This window comes from Petromyzon marinus, chromosome 29, assembly GCF_048934315.1.
Source record: "Petromyzon marinus isolate PM22_M1 ecotype Great Lakes invasive population chromosome 29, UKy_Petmar_22M1.pri1.0, whole genome shotgun sequence".
Lineage (NCBI taxonomy): Eukaryota > Metazoa > Chordata > Hyperoartia > Petromyzontiformes > Petromyzontidae > Petromyzon > Petromyzon marinus.
In genome coordinates, this window is record NC_133695.1 from 3,087,468 (window position 1) to 3,101,676 (window position 14,209).

Here is a 14,209-nt window from a genome sequence, read left to right on the forward strand (position 1 = left end):
ACCTAAACCGCCGCCACCACATTCACCACCACACCCGCGCTAGATCACACCACCGCTCACTCTGGGTTCCCAAATGTCCAGCCAGTGATCAATATTGACCGCACTGAACCCAAGCGTGAAAATGTTTCACAGTCGCTTTTGCAGAAATGTCATGAAACCCGTACACTGACAGTGGCACAAGCAGGTTTTATTATTTTTTCTTGGTCTTGTTTTCGCACGCGATGAACATGATACATTTGGTGTAACTATAATGCATTGCTTATAATTTCATAAGCGCCCCAGCAGCTTATAAGCAGTTTCTCTGAAAAAAAGTCAATTATTTGTTTGATTGAGAACATAAAAGAGAAATATGTGACTGTTCTGCCCGAGAAACAAAGCTGTAGCATATTTGGAGGTGAGCTTGGCATTATTAATTTGGAGCGAAATGGAAGTGGCTGGGGTGGCTCAAAGGTCAGAGCAGGGAATTGCTGAGTTCCTGCGTGCAAATCCATGTTGAGTTGATAGTCTCAGCCCAGTAGTAAACGACTGCCCAACAAAAAAATGAAAATGTGCTTTTACCCTGAATTTGACGAATTTTCAGCTCTGATCATTAAACCAAATATTTATAGATCTGTTTGACCGTCATACAACAAGCTCGTTGGCAAGTCTTGTGGCAGAGTATACCCCCTACTCTGTAGAAGGTAAATAAGCCACGTGTGGGACTCTTATTCAAATGCCACAAAAACTCTTATTCAAGAGTCCCACACAAAAACTGATTATTCAAATCCCACAAAAACTGAATTTTTTTTGGTCTCATGAATGGCGGGATGTGCTCTGCGTTGGGAACATTTGAACATAAATGGGGGTGAATAAGACCAGAAATGTCGAAATATCTATAGCAAAATGGAGACAAAATTTTAAATTTTCTTATTTAAATAGGCATCAAAATATAAAATTATTAGCATCACTGCCAAGCCAGTGTGCCTCACCTTACCTTCCAAAATCTCATCACCTTGCTGGAACACACAAGAACATAATATGCATTTCCTAATTTATGTCCACAACCTTTTACCGGAACTGTGAACATTAAAGCATTTAAAAATGAATAATAAGACAGAATTAACCCCTAGGTAATGCATGAAATTGGACAGATGAAAGTGGTAAATTATCTATATGTTCAGAAATACGATAACCGTACAATAAAAAATTCAACAATTGCAACATAACCAGAGACCCCTTTATAGAGACAGAAAATCACACAAACAGCTATAGCCTGGGGTTATCATTTGAGTATATGGACCGGTAACTATGATAAGGCATTGCTGCAATTCATAACCTGGCTAAACATGGGACTATACTGATGAAACGAAACGCAATATGTACCAAAACTATATCAGGAACAACAGCCACAACAACAAAGATGCAGGGACACAGTACTTTCAGTTCATTTACATTTAGGTATATATTTTTTTGCAAATTATTTTTTCAATTTATCCCCAATGCTTAATCCCGATTGTGCTATCGGCGTCACGTCACGAGAGAAAGTATCCATTGGGATCTCTCGCAGAGCAGTGCAACCCTTCACAGAAGCGGAGATCACGGAGCTACCTTTGAGGTCCCTTCAAGTGACCTCTGGTCCACACACCGTGGAGGGCAGCTTTACCCACTTATTCTGCATATGAGATCATGGTTGGTCGCGTGACAGTCAAATTGATATTTCTTTTATTCCCAAAAACTGCTATTTTGCCACTTTAAGGGCAGAACTAAATGAAATGTTACGGGTTTTTTTTTGTTACAGTCATTGGTAACCTGGCTGAGACCATCAACTCATTTCGCTCGATGACCCGCTTTAATCGCAGGTGGCTTACCTTGATGTGAACCCAGCGTCTCAGTGGTGCCATCTCAGCACCATGACCTCTGAGCCACCCAGCCACTTAAGATATATTTTAGGCCTAATTCAGATCGGGGTTTCCTGCCAGGCTGAAGCCATACAATGGGGGGGGGGGGGGAGCTAAGTTAAAATTATAGGCTTCCAGATAAAAGTCCGATAAGGATGAAGCTTTTGCGCGTGGTTATTTTAACTCGTTCTATATTTGTATCAAGAATAACAACGTGGTCATTCATCGCGGCAGACGGGTACAGATCTGCTTATGGAAAACTGCCACTCTGGGGCCAATGGGACCGTGAGCCTAACGGCCCAAGCTGTGGAATATTGAATGATCTCCGGCGCAGTCTACGGCCACCCAAGGACCAATCATTTAAAATACAATGTAGCTACATTTACATTGACAACTTCACTAGCACTCCCGCAAAAGGAGAGGTAATAAAAAGGGGCTACATGAAAAGCACGCCGATCGAATGTGAAACACTCCGTTTTGTAATGACCGGAAGCATGTTCACGAGGTGCACAACGCCATTATGCAGGGTTGATTGCATTTCAATCAATTAACACGTGTTTTTTTCACTGAACTATATTATTTCATGTTTTTAACCACACTGTTTATATTTCTCAGTAAATCATGAACCAAAATACAACGTTGTACGTGAGACCGGTTTGAGAAGAGCATTGCTATTGCTATTATATTCGCCAAATAAAATGTAGTCTTCTTAGACTGCTGTGGCAAGTGCAGTTAGCGAGCATCCATGTAGGTCGGCACGGTACAACAAGGCGATTTTATACCGAGTATGTTTGTTTCACCAATATTGATCTTGACCACATTGCAGGAAATACTAATTTTCAGCTGAGCCAATCTAAGGGAGGCACCCACGAATTGCCACTGGCGGGGTGATGGCCTGGAACTGAACCCATCTGCCTTAGATCATAGCACAATGGCAAAATCACTGCCCCGCCACTCCCGACACACACCCAAAGGCAAATGAACAAAATATAGTCAGGGGATTGTTGTGCTTACGTAAGGCGGGGTAAAAGCCTGCGTACACCCATAATTTCTTATCTATTTGGTCATCGTGCTTTATAAAATGGGTACATTATGAACCTTGTAAATATAGACGTTGCAGTTGAAAGAAGCGCATTGTCCATTAAAGTTGAAGCGATAAAAAAACAAAGCACAATTCAAACATTTACTGAAAGTGAACAAACAAAAGCATGAAGAAAAACTTGCCCAAGTGACACAAATGAATTCCGCTGGGCTGACCGTCGCAGCCACAGCTGTACAAATTGTGCGCGCTTGCAATTCTGCCAGCTTAAAAATAGGACCAACCAACACACGCGGGTGGCGGTGGGGGAGGAGGGGGTGAGCGGAGCGGCTCGCGCGGCAGCAGAGGAAGCATCTTGCGGCTCGGCGGAGCCCCGCGAGACGGCGGCTCTTTGACCCCCCCGGGGGCCCGGGTCGCACGAATCAGCCAGAAAGACGGGTGGCGACGATGGTGGCGGCAGTCCTTGAACGACGCCCGACACGTACGCGCACGCACGTGCACGCACGCGCACACACGCACACACACACACGCGCATACACGCGCACACACACACACCTGCGCACACACACACGCACACACACACACGCGCACACACACGCACACACACGCGCGCACACACACGCGCGCACACACACACACCTGCGCACACACGCAGACACGCACACACATACGCACACACACACACCTGCGCACACACGCACACGCACACACACCTGCGCACACACGCACACACACGCGCACAAACACACACGCACATACGCACACACACACACACCTGCGCACACACGCACACACGCACACACACACGCACATACACGCACACATACACTCACACACTCTCACGCACACACACAGGCGCTCCCACTCCGCGTTTCCTAAGCTCGTTAGGCTTCGCGCTATTATTGACGCCGCCGTTTCCCAGATTTTCTTCCCGCCCGCTCGTCGCTGCTCCACACAATTGCTTTGGCTGTGTTTATTACACTTGTTTGCGCCGCAGGTGGGCAGGTCGTGAACTTTCTGGGAAAGTGAAGCAAAGGGGGAGGGAGGTGGAGGAGGAGGAGGAGGAGGAGGAGGCGATGCAGAGTTCAAAACCAAGGTATTTCCCGCGGCGCGCACGCACGCACGAAGGCTCGACACGCGAGGACACGTGAAGTTGTTGCCACGCCAGCCACGGCTATCCACGGCCGGCCAAGCGATGTCGGCCCCCCCTTTTTACCACCCCACGCACTAACCCCCCTCCCCCCCCCCCCCCCCACTCTTCGCTTGGCAAATAGTTTACGGGAAATGTGCACGGATTTTAAATAGCGGTTTGAAGCCACGTTGCGGATAGCGCTGATATGTTGCGTGTGTGCGTGCGTGCGTGCGTGCACGTTGAACTTTATTTCGCACCGTAAGTAGCCGGGCCGTGCTGATCGGAAGTGCGGGGGGAAGAACAACGAACACACGAAATGTAGTAAAGCATCAGCAGCAGCTGCGGTAGTGGCAATTTTGCCATCAGCACAACCACTATAATCAAATTATGATTTATTACGTGCGATTCACATTCATCATGCCACGACTAGATGAAGGACAATACTTCACCATGCTGGTCAGAGCCGGTTGGAGAAGCCGGGTAGCATAGACACGGGGATTTAGTGCAGTATAACAATGGCTCTTGCCGAACTGGTTTCTGCTGCCCAGAACACAGCACCACAGCAGCTTAAAAGTAAGCCTCGACATTATATTACAATCAATCAAAGACAATGTCATTGTTGCAGGTGATTGATATTGAAAGTGGTAATTCCATGGTACGCTATAACTTGCATGTTTTATGTCTCGCTTTACTTCTTTGAAATAATAATTATCTTTTAGCACTTAAAAAATAAATATATCCGTTGTCACAGGTATATTATCGTGCGCACTGCAAATCCCATCCAGCATTGAAGTCTGATTAGGTTTCACTGCAGAGCAGCGCATTTATGACAGCGTTAAACCATCAGCCATTCCTTGACATCTGCACAACAATTCCATGAGGTTGGACATGAAGTTTAACTAACGTAACCACAACTTCCACATTCTATCCTGAGCTGTACTGGTCAGTAGTGTAGTGTGGCTGGTATTGGCCCAAGTGCAAGTGTAGTATTTATACAATGATTAGGCAGGTTCTATTCCAAATGCCACACATTTATTGAATATCGATAACAACAAAATACTTACCTAGGCCCTCCATTTTAAACAGTTTTAGTAAAAGCACTTCAACAAAGCCATTGGCATAACAATTCTAGATCCACAAAACCATCAAAACACTGACAAACATGTAAGTCCGTTAGTTTAACACGTGGGCTTTTGCGACCAATATTTTTCATAATCAACATTTAAAATTTTGATGTATAGCTTCCGTGACTGCAGGGATTCATATTCCTGGTTCTTTCGGTAAAGTTACGTAGAAGGGAAACAATAAAACAATACAAATATAAAACAATAAAATTCTCACGACGTTTCGACTGCAACACAAGCAATCATCATCAGGTGTGAAAACCACGGCAAGAAAATTTGAAATAAGTGGCGGGTTTTTTTAACGTTAGCACCACGGAGAGCGATTTGGCAGTTATTCGGATGGACAAGTCCATCTATGTTCGGAAAAGAGGAGGGGGGAGACGAAAATAATGGATGCGGTCTGAAAGCCACCATAAGCGGGAACAATCAATTAAGACCCGAAATGGTTTATCAAATCCTTCTAATTATTGCTAAACCAGAATTCATCTTCTCGGTTGGAATTGTCTCTGTGTTTGTATATGTGGATAGCCTCATGAAGGAATCTCTCATGGTAGCCAGATGGCTTGCAGGTAACCTCTGTCTTGGAGAAGTCAATGTCATGTGAGCCTACTGAATTATAACAGTGATCTGCCACGGCCGAGGTGTTGGTCCTACCGTGTTTTAGGTCTGCTTTGCGTTCACGAATGCGGTCCGAGACATGTCGTTTGGTTTCTCCAATGTAACTACTACCACAGAGGTAGCTTAGTTTAATACAGGTTTTGTTTCTTCGTTTGTTGAACTTCTTTCGCACCGTAAGTAGCCAACCGTGCTATTCGGAAGTGCAGTGGGGAAAGACAACAAACTAAACAGAAAAAGCAGTTCATATAACATGTTTATACAAATATATACATTATGTATGTATGTCAAGGCTAAGTACAGTAACAATACAATATCAACACGTGTATGGTGATATTGCGGCTCAAGATTCTGACTCTTACAAATCGCTTTCATGCAGTGATGTTTCACCGCAAGGGAGACTCCTGCTGAAAACTGCTGGCTCGACCTGCACGCTGCACTAACACACTTACAGGCGATTGCCACTGCAAATGACGAGGGCGCCAGTCTATGTATTACCAGTCCCTTGTAATACGAGGATTGCAATGGGGGTGGGGGGTGGGATGGGTAGGGGTCTCACGTTCAACGTCCCCTCTCTTTGTAGCTGGGCACCTGAACCCTTCAGCTAGTAGGCCTCTGCGCAGTTGCACCTCCTGCACACTCAATGGGTATCCCACTGGTACTGGCATTATTTAAGGAAGGGTGGCAGCCAACAAGCCTTGCTGCTAAGGTAGCCTTGCATAATGCAGTTATCTACTAAATATGAAAACAGGGAGAGTGCTTAGAATGACAATTCCTGACTCAGGAAAGCTCTCCCAGCCTCTTTCTTTGTATGTTGTCGGTAATATCTGATGCATCTCGGCTCTTTTTCCGTTTACATAAATTCATAATGCCGCTACAACATTTTTTTTATTTCTTCCAACTAAGATGGAAAGCATTAAAGCAGATGTGGCTGAAAATCGAGCATGGGTCGCTGGGTTCAAAGCGCGGTGTACTAACCGCTATGCCACCACTCTACCGAAATATGTATGCCAGCGCAAGCATTCATTACTCAAGCGATGCCACACACGAGCAACACCAGGGCACAAGCTGCCCACTGCAATTCCACCTCTCGCTCAGTGAATGGACTCTCCATCTCTACAGCACCGTGGGCTATAAATCCTCGTTGATAGCTGGAGAGCTGGAGAGCTACACCGCTGGGTGAACGGTGGGAAGAGGGCCAGGGCTGGCAAATGTTTAAAATGAGTCCCCAAGGGACTCTCGAGACTCCTTTTTCAGGAGGGTACTGCTTGAAACATTTTGACCAAATCCACACTGGGTATTTTGTTGCGCCAGAGAAATGGGGCTGCACGTCCAGGCCTTTGTCGTCAACCCACTGCTGGACGAGGACCTCCCCACGCCGTGTGAGTTAAGGGGGTTATTCTACCACACAGGTGGTGTAGCTGTGTGAGTAGATGTTGCAGCATCGCGCAGTGCAACAATGGACTTTGTCGTATTGTCCTCTGATGCCCAAGCACGTAGCCCCACAGCCTATAACGAGTTTTTTTTTTTGCACGTGGGCCGTCAACCATATAATCACGATCCAGGCTCAGCCCTGCTTAGCCGGCGACATCAGACGCATTCTGAGCGATTTGGTCAGGTGAAAATCTGGGGTACCCAGAGAAATTCCACGCGCACATGGGGCGGAAGCCTTCGTAGATATAAACGTGCTTGGTAACGGATCGAAAACTGCGGAGTGGGAGGACTCAGATATTGGAAGCCAACTGAGTGGGACAAACGCTCAGAAGAAGATAAACCAATAAGCCAGCACTGGACTTGCTGCACTGCCTTCCATATTGAAAACTAATTTCTTCAGAACTGCTTTTTGTCTGTTAGTTTGTTGTCCATCCCCCACACCTCTGATTAGGACGGTTGGCTACGTACGGTGGGAAAGAAGTTAAACATACATACATAAACCTCATAGCCCTGCAGGTGGGTGATTTTCGCACTGAATCACGTGACACCTGAGTGCCCTACTTTTCTCCAGCCAATGCCACTCACATTGTTTCATTGCGGGCACAGCTGCCTTTTTTAATGCCACTGCATCGGAATCAAGAGGTCACTTTCACCTTGACAGAGAGGGATTATGTGATGATGTGGGAGCACCTCGGATATGCGGCATTCAGAAAGGGCTGTGAATCAAAATAGCAATAATTAGAAAAGTGTCTGTTTACTGCTGGATGAAGCACCCCCTCCCCAAACAAATCGCCATCTCTCACGATCTCACAATACAACAATCCCACACAAGCTGCGCATGCGCCTGATCCCATTGATCCATCTCCGCGGTGGTCGCCCTCTCGGACGTTTTCTACTCCGGTTGCTACGGCGTCAGGGTCACGAGGTCATTTTCTCCGCGGCAGGGAGGGCTTAAGGGATGATGTTGGGGCCCCTGGGATGACCGCTCAAGGCGGTGATGACCAGGATCGGCGTGCGGGAAAGCGTAAATGGCGATGAAGCAAGTGATCATCATCGACAGCGGCATGGCCTATTCGCTGCTCGATGAAGGCCTACCCGAGCCGTTGCCATCGCTCCCGGTCCCGTGATACCGCAGTCCGTCTAGCTCCTGCGGACCTCCGATTTCCAGCACCTCCGATGAGCACGGTTGGCTATACGTACGCACGCACACACACACACACAGACAAGCCGATACCGTCCGCTGCATCATCTCCACAGTAGTCGGCCTCCATGGCGCGTTTGCTCCCTTGGCTGCTGTTCTGTCACCAGGCTCGAGACGGGTGACATTATTCCCTGTCGCGGTGAGGCGTTTCTGCCCAAGCCCACGTTCGGTCAACGTGACGTCTCAGATTTGTAGTCGTTCTCCGATCTACAGACTCCGCTTTTTGTTTCTTGCCGTAATTCCCAGCACGAGATCTTTCCGTACTTCTTTGTGCAATTTAAGATGCATTACTTTTGTTTCCAATGTCTCTGCCAATGTCCATGTTTCGCATCCACATGTTACGGCAGGCTATACGCACTGATTGAAACATTTATCCTCCAGGCACACGCGTGTGCTGCTTTAATGATCAAATTCATTCTTACAAACACACTCAAACCAGCTGTCATCGTCATCTTGATGACAGTTGTACACATATTCCGTGACTGGCTCCAGTCGCATTCCCTCTAACGACGAATTTCCTTTCGTGCAGCAAAAAAAAAAACGTCGCGAACAAGCGACTGCCACCAAAACAATGGGCAAGAGAGGGAAATATTTGGCACGACATTGGAAATTCTGGCGCACCCCGCAGCGGGAGCAATTGGCTTACGTGGTAAAAAGCTTCGCGGGCCTCGTGTTAAAAGTACACACGGATTGCAAGGCCCTTCGCCTGATTGCATTGACCGCTCGCTCGTGGAGAGAGACTGCTCTTGCGTGCAGCTACGCTATACCCCTCACCCGGCTAATCGATGCACAATCGCTGTGCAGCCTGCATCGTACCTTCCAATGCCTCTCTCCCAACGCTCCATTCTTTTCCCTTTCGAATGGCGTTACCGTGGCGGGCCGTGGACATCGCAGCCAGCAAGGCAGAGAGAGAGAGAGTAACATCTGAGAGAGTAATATCGGAGAGAGTAACATCAGAGAGTAACATCAGAGAGAGAGTAACATTGGGCCGTGGAGTTCCAGATTCGAGTGCAGCAGGGGCAGCGTCTACGCGATGGCACTGGGCATAAGAAACCCACGGGAGGGCTTGGAAGATCCAACTGGCTCGAGGAGTCCCGGATTCATTCAAGTAAATTCTGGATGCCCCGAATGTCACCTTGAACTCAGAGCCGAATGATCATCACAAGGCAATTAACATGAAGCGCTCCTTCATCTCTCTCTCTCTGTCTCTATCTTGACTGCAGCTCCCGTCTGTCGTCTCTCTGCATCACCGCATCGCGCGCTTTCAGATGCGATTCCGCGGCCGTCTGGAATGCTCTTCCTTTCGATATTAGGAAGCCACTGGAGCTATGCACTTTTAAATCTAGATTTAAAATGTAATTATTTAGAACTGCTTTTTGTATTTAGTTTGTTGTCCTTCCCCACCGCACCTCCGATTAGTACGGTTGGCTAGGTACGGTGCGAAAGAACTTCAACATACATACACTGTCTCTTGTCCACATCTCTCTCATTTAACTACACCTCTGCCTCATCTGTATCTCGCTTCTCTTCTTGTATCCTATTGCACCTTTTTCGTCCACGCTGTTTTCTCGTCTCACGACACCTCCGGCTCCTGCCACTATCTCCGTCCCGTCACCACGCTCTGAGTTTGCACCGACAAAACAAAATAAACTACACCTGGGTATCATAATAATTGAGATGAGATGTAAGGCACTTTGAGACGCCTTTGAGATGCTGGGGGGGGGGGGGGACGCATTAAAGCACCCAAGAAAACGCATTTTAAAAAATATTTTATGGATCAAAACGTGGGGGGCCCACCAAGAAAATGCATTTAGCTCCGGGGCCCCCCAGTGGGCAGCCACCATCACTGCCAGGAACGACCCCACAGCCGTCGCGGCAGAACGGCGTCAGCTCCATTTACCCCCGCTGCCCCAAACTCGACTGACCCTTGCACCCGGGCCTGGATCATTCATCACGCCAGGCACAGCCGTCAACAGTCCCAGCCTCCCTGGGGAAAGCCCACAGCAGCAGCAGCAGCAGCAGCAACTTCAGGCATTCCCTGCAGATCGCTGCACTGATGCTGATGACGATGATGAGCCTTGAGGTGGACCAGGACCTCGACGAGCCCAGCCCACGATGGCCCTGATTAACCAAGGACCAAGAGCTGTCAACAGCCTAATGGTTGCCCCGGCTTCCCAGCGCCAAGGCCTGCCGGACTCGCGTGCCCGCGCCGGCGCATGAACTGCTGCGATGTTGTCTTGGGGTAAGAGGCGAGTGGGCCCTTCGCGTGGGCCACTTCTCTGCGGTTAAAGAGAGATCAGCGGCGGGTCGGCGCGGCACGAGCAAACCGAGCAAAAGGCCTCGGGCCCACTCAAGTTTCCCCAGGTTCAGTGAAATAATTTAAGCGGCAGGGCAATTGGCAACGCCAACAATACGCGCAACGGCGATGATTAGCATCGATCAGCCAATGGGTCGTTCTGATGAGAGTTTGAGAAAAAATTAACTTCGGAGCAGGAGGACCGGGAGAAGGCGAACAAGCGGAGGAAGGCGGCGGAACAAACGGCAGCGAGACAACATCACAGAGTGTGGAGGTCACCGCTGGACGGGAGCAATGAGAGAAAGGAAGGAATTGGAGGAAACGGCCGAGACCTTTGCCCCGCAGACTGACCACAACAACTATGTCTTCATCTCTCCTATCTCGCCACATCTGTTATCTCGTCTATACCTCGACTGTCATCGCACTCGGATTTTATAGATTTAAAATAAATTATGTTTTAGGTCCCCCAATGGGGTTCACGCCAGGCACCCCCCTGACTGAGCGTGTTGTGATGATCTCTTAACCCTGGGCCTCTCTCCAGAGCGGCGAGATCCTCCGTGGGATGTGAAAGGACCGCTTCGCTGTCGCCCTGCGGGTGCATGGATGCCCTTGGAACAGCTGTCCACCCAGCGGGTACAAAGGCGCCCAGAGGATTTACAGTGTTTATTTTCCACGCCGCTATTGCGGTCCGCGGCATCTAGGACAAGTTTGTATTCTCTCTTGCAAACATTTGGGTGTGGAGGGGGGGGGAGATCACGTCTACAAGTTAGCCGGCCACTAAACACGCCGCCCAGGGGAACACTTGGGTTGTTGTTAACGATATTATTGACCCAATGCAAACTGCGCCACACGGCCCACTGAATGGGTAAATATGCAAATAAAAATTTAAGTAAACAAAAGAGTTTGCGTATTTTTTTGTATTCGGAGTGAATGCAGCAGAGGCTGTGTAACAGCCTGACTTGGCATTGGGGGATGAGTGAACCAAGTGCAGATGGGAGAGAGTGGGTAAGCGGGCGGGAATGCAGTTCTGTTGGTGGGTGTGTGTGCGTGCGTGCATGTGTGGGGAGCGGTGGCGCAGTGGTTCGCACACTGCGCTTAACTAAACTATGTTTATTTCACCAGGTATGGCCCGCCGAGCTACGGAGATATTTTCAGAAGCGAGCTGGCCACAAATATTCGTTGAAAGATAAAAACCCGGCAACCCGCGCTCGATTCCCGCTCACGGCCAACATCGGCGACACAATGCCTGAACCAGTTCCTGGGCTTCTCCTAGGTCGACTCAGATTGAAATGGGCGCCCTGTGTCGTTGTTGCGAACATCAGCAACAGGGAGACAAAGGCGGCCGGGCGTGGTACTGGCCAAACCAAACCCACCCTCGTGTGTCGCAACGGCTTTAATACGCGCTCGCTAACAGCGCTTGCCCCCAACAGTGTGTGCGAGGGAGGGGGCATCTTTGTCTTTGCGCACGCAACGCGTTGCGCAGCTGCGTGCGGCCCACACAAACAAACGCTGGGCGCACGCGCGCCACAAGACGCTTCCTCCCAGAGGGAGGCGTTAATGAGTACAGGAACCCACCCGCAGTGTATTACTGCTTCCGTGGGGGGGGGGGGGGGTGTGCAACAGGGCAGGGTGGAGAGAGGAGGCGGCGGTGGCGAGAGGGGCGGGGGGGTGTCGGTGGAAACAAAACATGTTGTAGAGAGGGTGGAGGGTGGGGAGGCGGGCAAAGAAGAGCAAGGTCGAGAGAGAGGGCACGGGGTGGGGTAGTAGCGCGGTGGTCGGAGTAGTGAGCCGGGCAGTTCTTCTTCACTCATTTTCAGAGGGCGTGGGGTGGGGGCCACTTTCGCCGACAAGACATCATCAGTGTAAGTGAGGGTCGCCGTACATTTGAAAGCATTTGGGGCTAGCATCAGCACGACGATGATGATGATTTCGATGGGGGTGCAGGTCAGGGACTGCCAGTGGCCCGCGGTGGAGTCAGGAATGCGTCTGGAGAGTCACAGAGATGGCGGGAGAGGAGGTGACGGGTGTTCTGGTGATCCAATTGGGGGGTTGAGGTGGGGGGTGCTTGCCTCTCCTTTCTCCACAGTCACCGGGAGTTTTGCCGTTGAGACATTGTGTGACCTCTTGCACTTTCACTTTCGTTTGCAGATTGTCCGCTTGCCAACTGTCGCCAACTATTTAATTGTTTCATCGTTTTGCTGCTGCTGCTGCTGCCGCTGCTGCCGCTGATCGTGGTAATGATGATTCTGGTTGCTCATGCATCACTCTTATTGGAACTCGGTCAATTCTTATACTTACTCCAATTCTTATACTTACTCCAATTCTTATACTTACTCCAATTCTTATACTTACTCCAATTCTTATACTTACTCCAATTCTAATGCGTGCGCAGTCTTTGTACTTGCTCATTACACTTTCACAATTCTCCTAATTCTTCATTTATTATAACTGCTAAATGATTGCACCTTGCTTAAATTTTATATTTGCTGAATTCTTCATACGTAATGCCGAATGAAAGTCTCCCCGCACCGTGTCGGCTATGGGACTTGTTTAACCATACTTCACCGCGCTGGTCAGGGGGGAAATCCAGCACCGATTCAGATATCACTCGTCACTAATTTTAGCCACGGCCAGGAATCAAACTCAGGTCGTCGAGATCCATAGCCCAGCATACAAACGAAAGCGCCACCGCTCACTGTCCAATTCTTAGACTTTAATTCTCTCCTGAGTTCCTGTACTTGCTCTTTGCTTATAGTTTCTAATTTATTATACTTACAAAAGAAATGCAATAATTCTACTGTACTCACTCTCCCCAAAATATCTGCATTCTTTTAAGTCATTACCGTACTTGGAGGCCTTTTGTGGCATCAATCTGTGACAAGTTGTGAGCACGTGGTAAAATGTTGGTAAAAAAACTGGCAAAACCTTTCAAAGAACATTAAATGCCAGTTTCAATAGAGGGACACTAAAAGTGATAGACACGTGTGAAATTCAAATGTACATGCGCGTTCAGATGAGGGGTTTGCCACTTGTGCTGGTTTGACCCAAACTGACATCTGTATTCGGGTGGCAGAAATTGATTTGTGTGCACCTCCAGTGGCGGTGCGTGGAAGTTCATTGCAGTGCAAGGCAACAGCAGTCCTGATAGACCAGGATAGTTGGCAACGCTGCAGCTGCGGAGCCGCATGCGACGACTCTTTAAGGACTGCTTCGTGACAGTTATTCATTAAGGACCACCGTCTCGTATTCACCACACAGTGCATTGCGACCTCTTGAAATGCTGAGGTTTTTTTTAAATACTGATTTCGAAAAGAATGGCTGCTGTTATTTGCGTTGCCGACCTCCTGTGATAGACCTCGGCTGAGTGAGAAATATGTTTGCGTTTGGTCCGCAGATCAGATGGCAACCTTAGTTGGGATGCTTATGGGGCAGGAGTCTTACCCTGTTTACAGACCTGAGCCACTGGTAGAACTTCCACGTTACTATGGTGG

At 48.6% G+C, this 14,209-nt stretch overlaps 3 long non-coding RNA genes across 3 annotated transcripts in view; 2 read left to right on the top strand and 1 right to left on the bottom strand.

Annotated features, from left to right (window-relative positions):
• The window catches only part of LOC116947344 (uncharacterized), a 39,140-nt gene that overhangs the window by 9,416 nt on the left and 15,515 nt on the right, over nt 1-14,209 (top strand). Inside the window, exons 2-3 of the long non-coding RNA XR_012945612.1 lie at nt 3,183-3,397; nt 3,914-4,012. This is a non-coding gene — a long non-coding RNA (uncharacterized LOC116947344). The remainder of the gene's footprint in view (nt 1-3,182; nt 3,398-3,913; nt 4,013-14,209) is intronic.
• On the bottom strand, nt 172-6,339 carry LOC142929333 (uncharacterized). The gene is made up of 2 exons (XR_012945613.1): nt 5,827-6,339; nt 172-3,933 (listed from the first exon to the last, which is right to left on the bottom strand). It is a non-coding gene; the product is annotated as an uncharacterized LOC142929333 (long non-coding RNA).
• LOC142929334 (uncharacterized) lies at nt 8,315-11,617 on the top strand. Its single transcript, XR_012945614.1, has 2 exons — nt 8,315-8,406; nt 11,260-11,617. It is a non-coding gene; the product is annotated as an uncharacterized LOC142929334 (long non-coding RNA).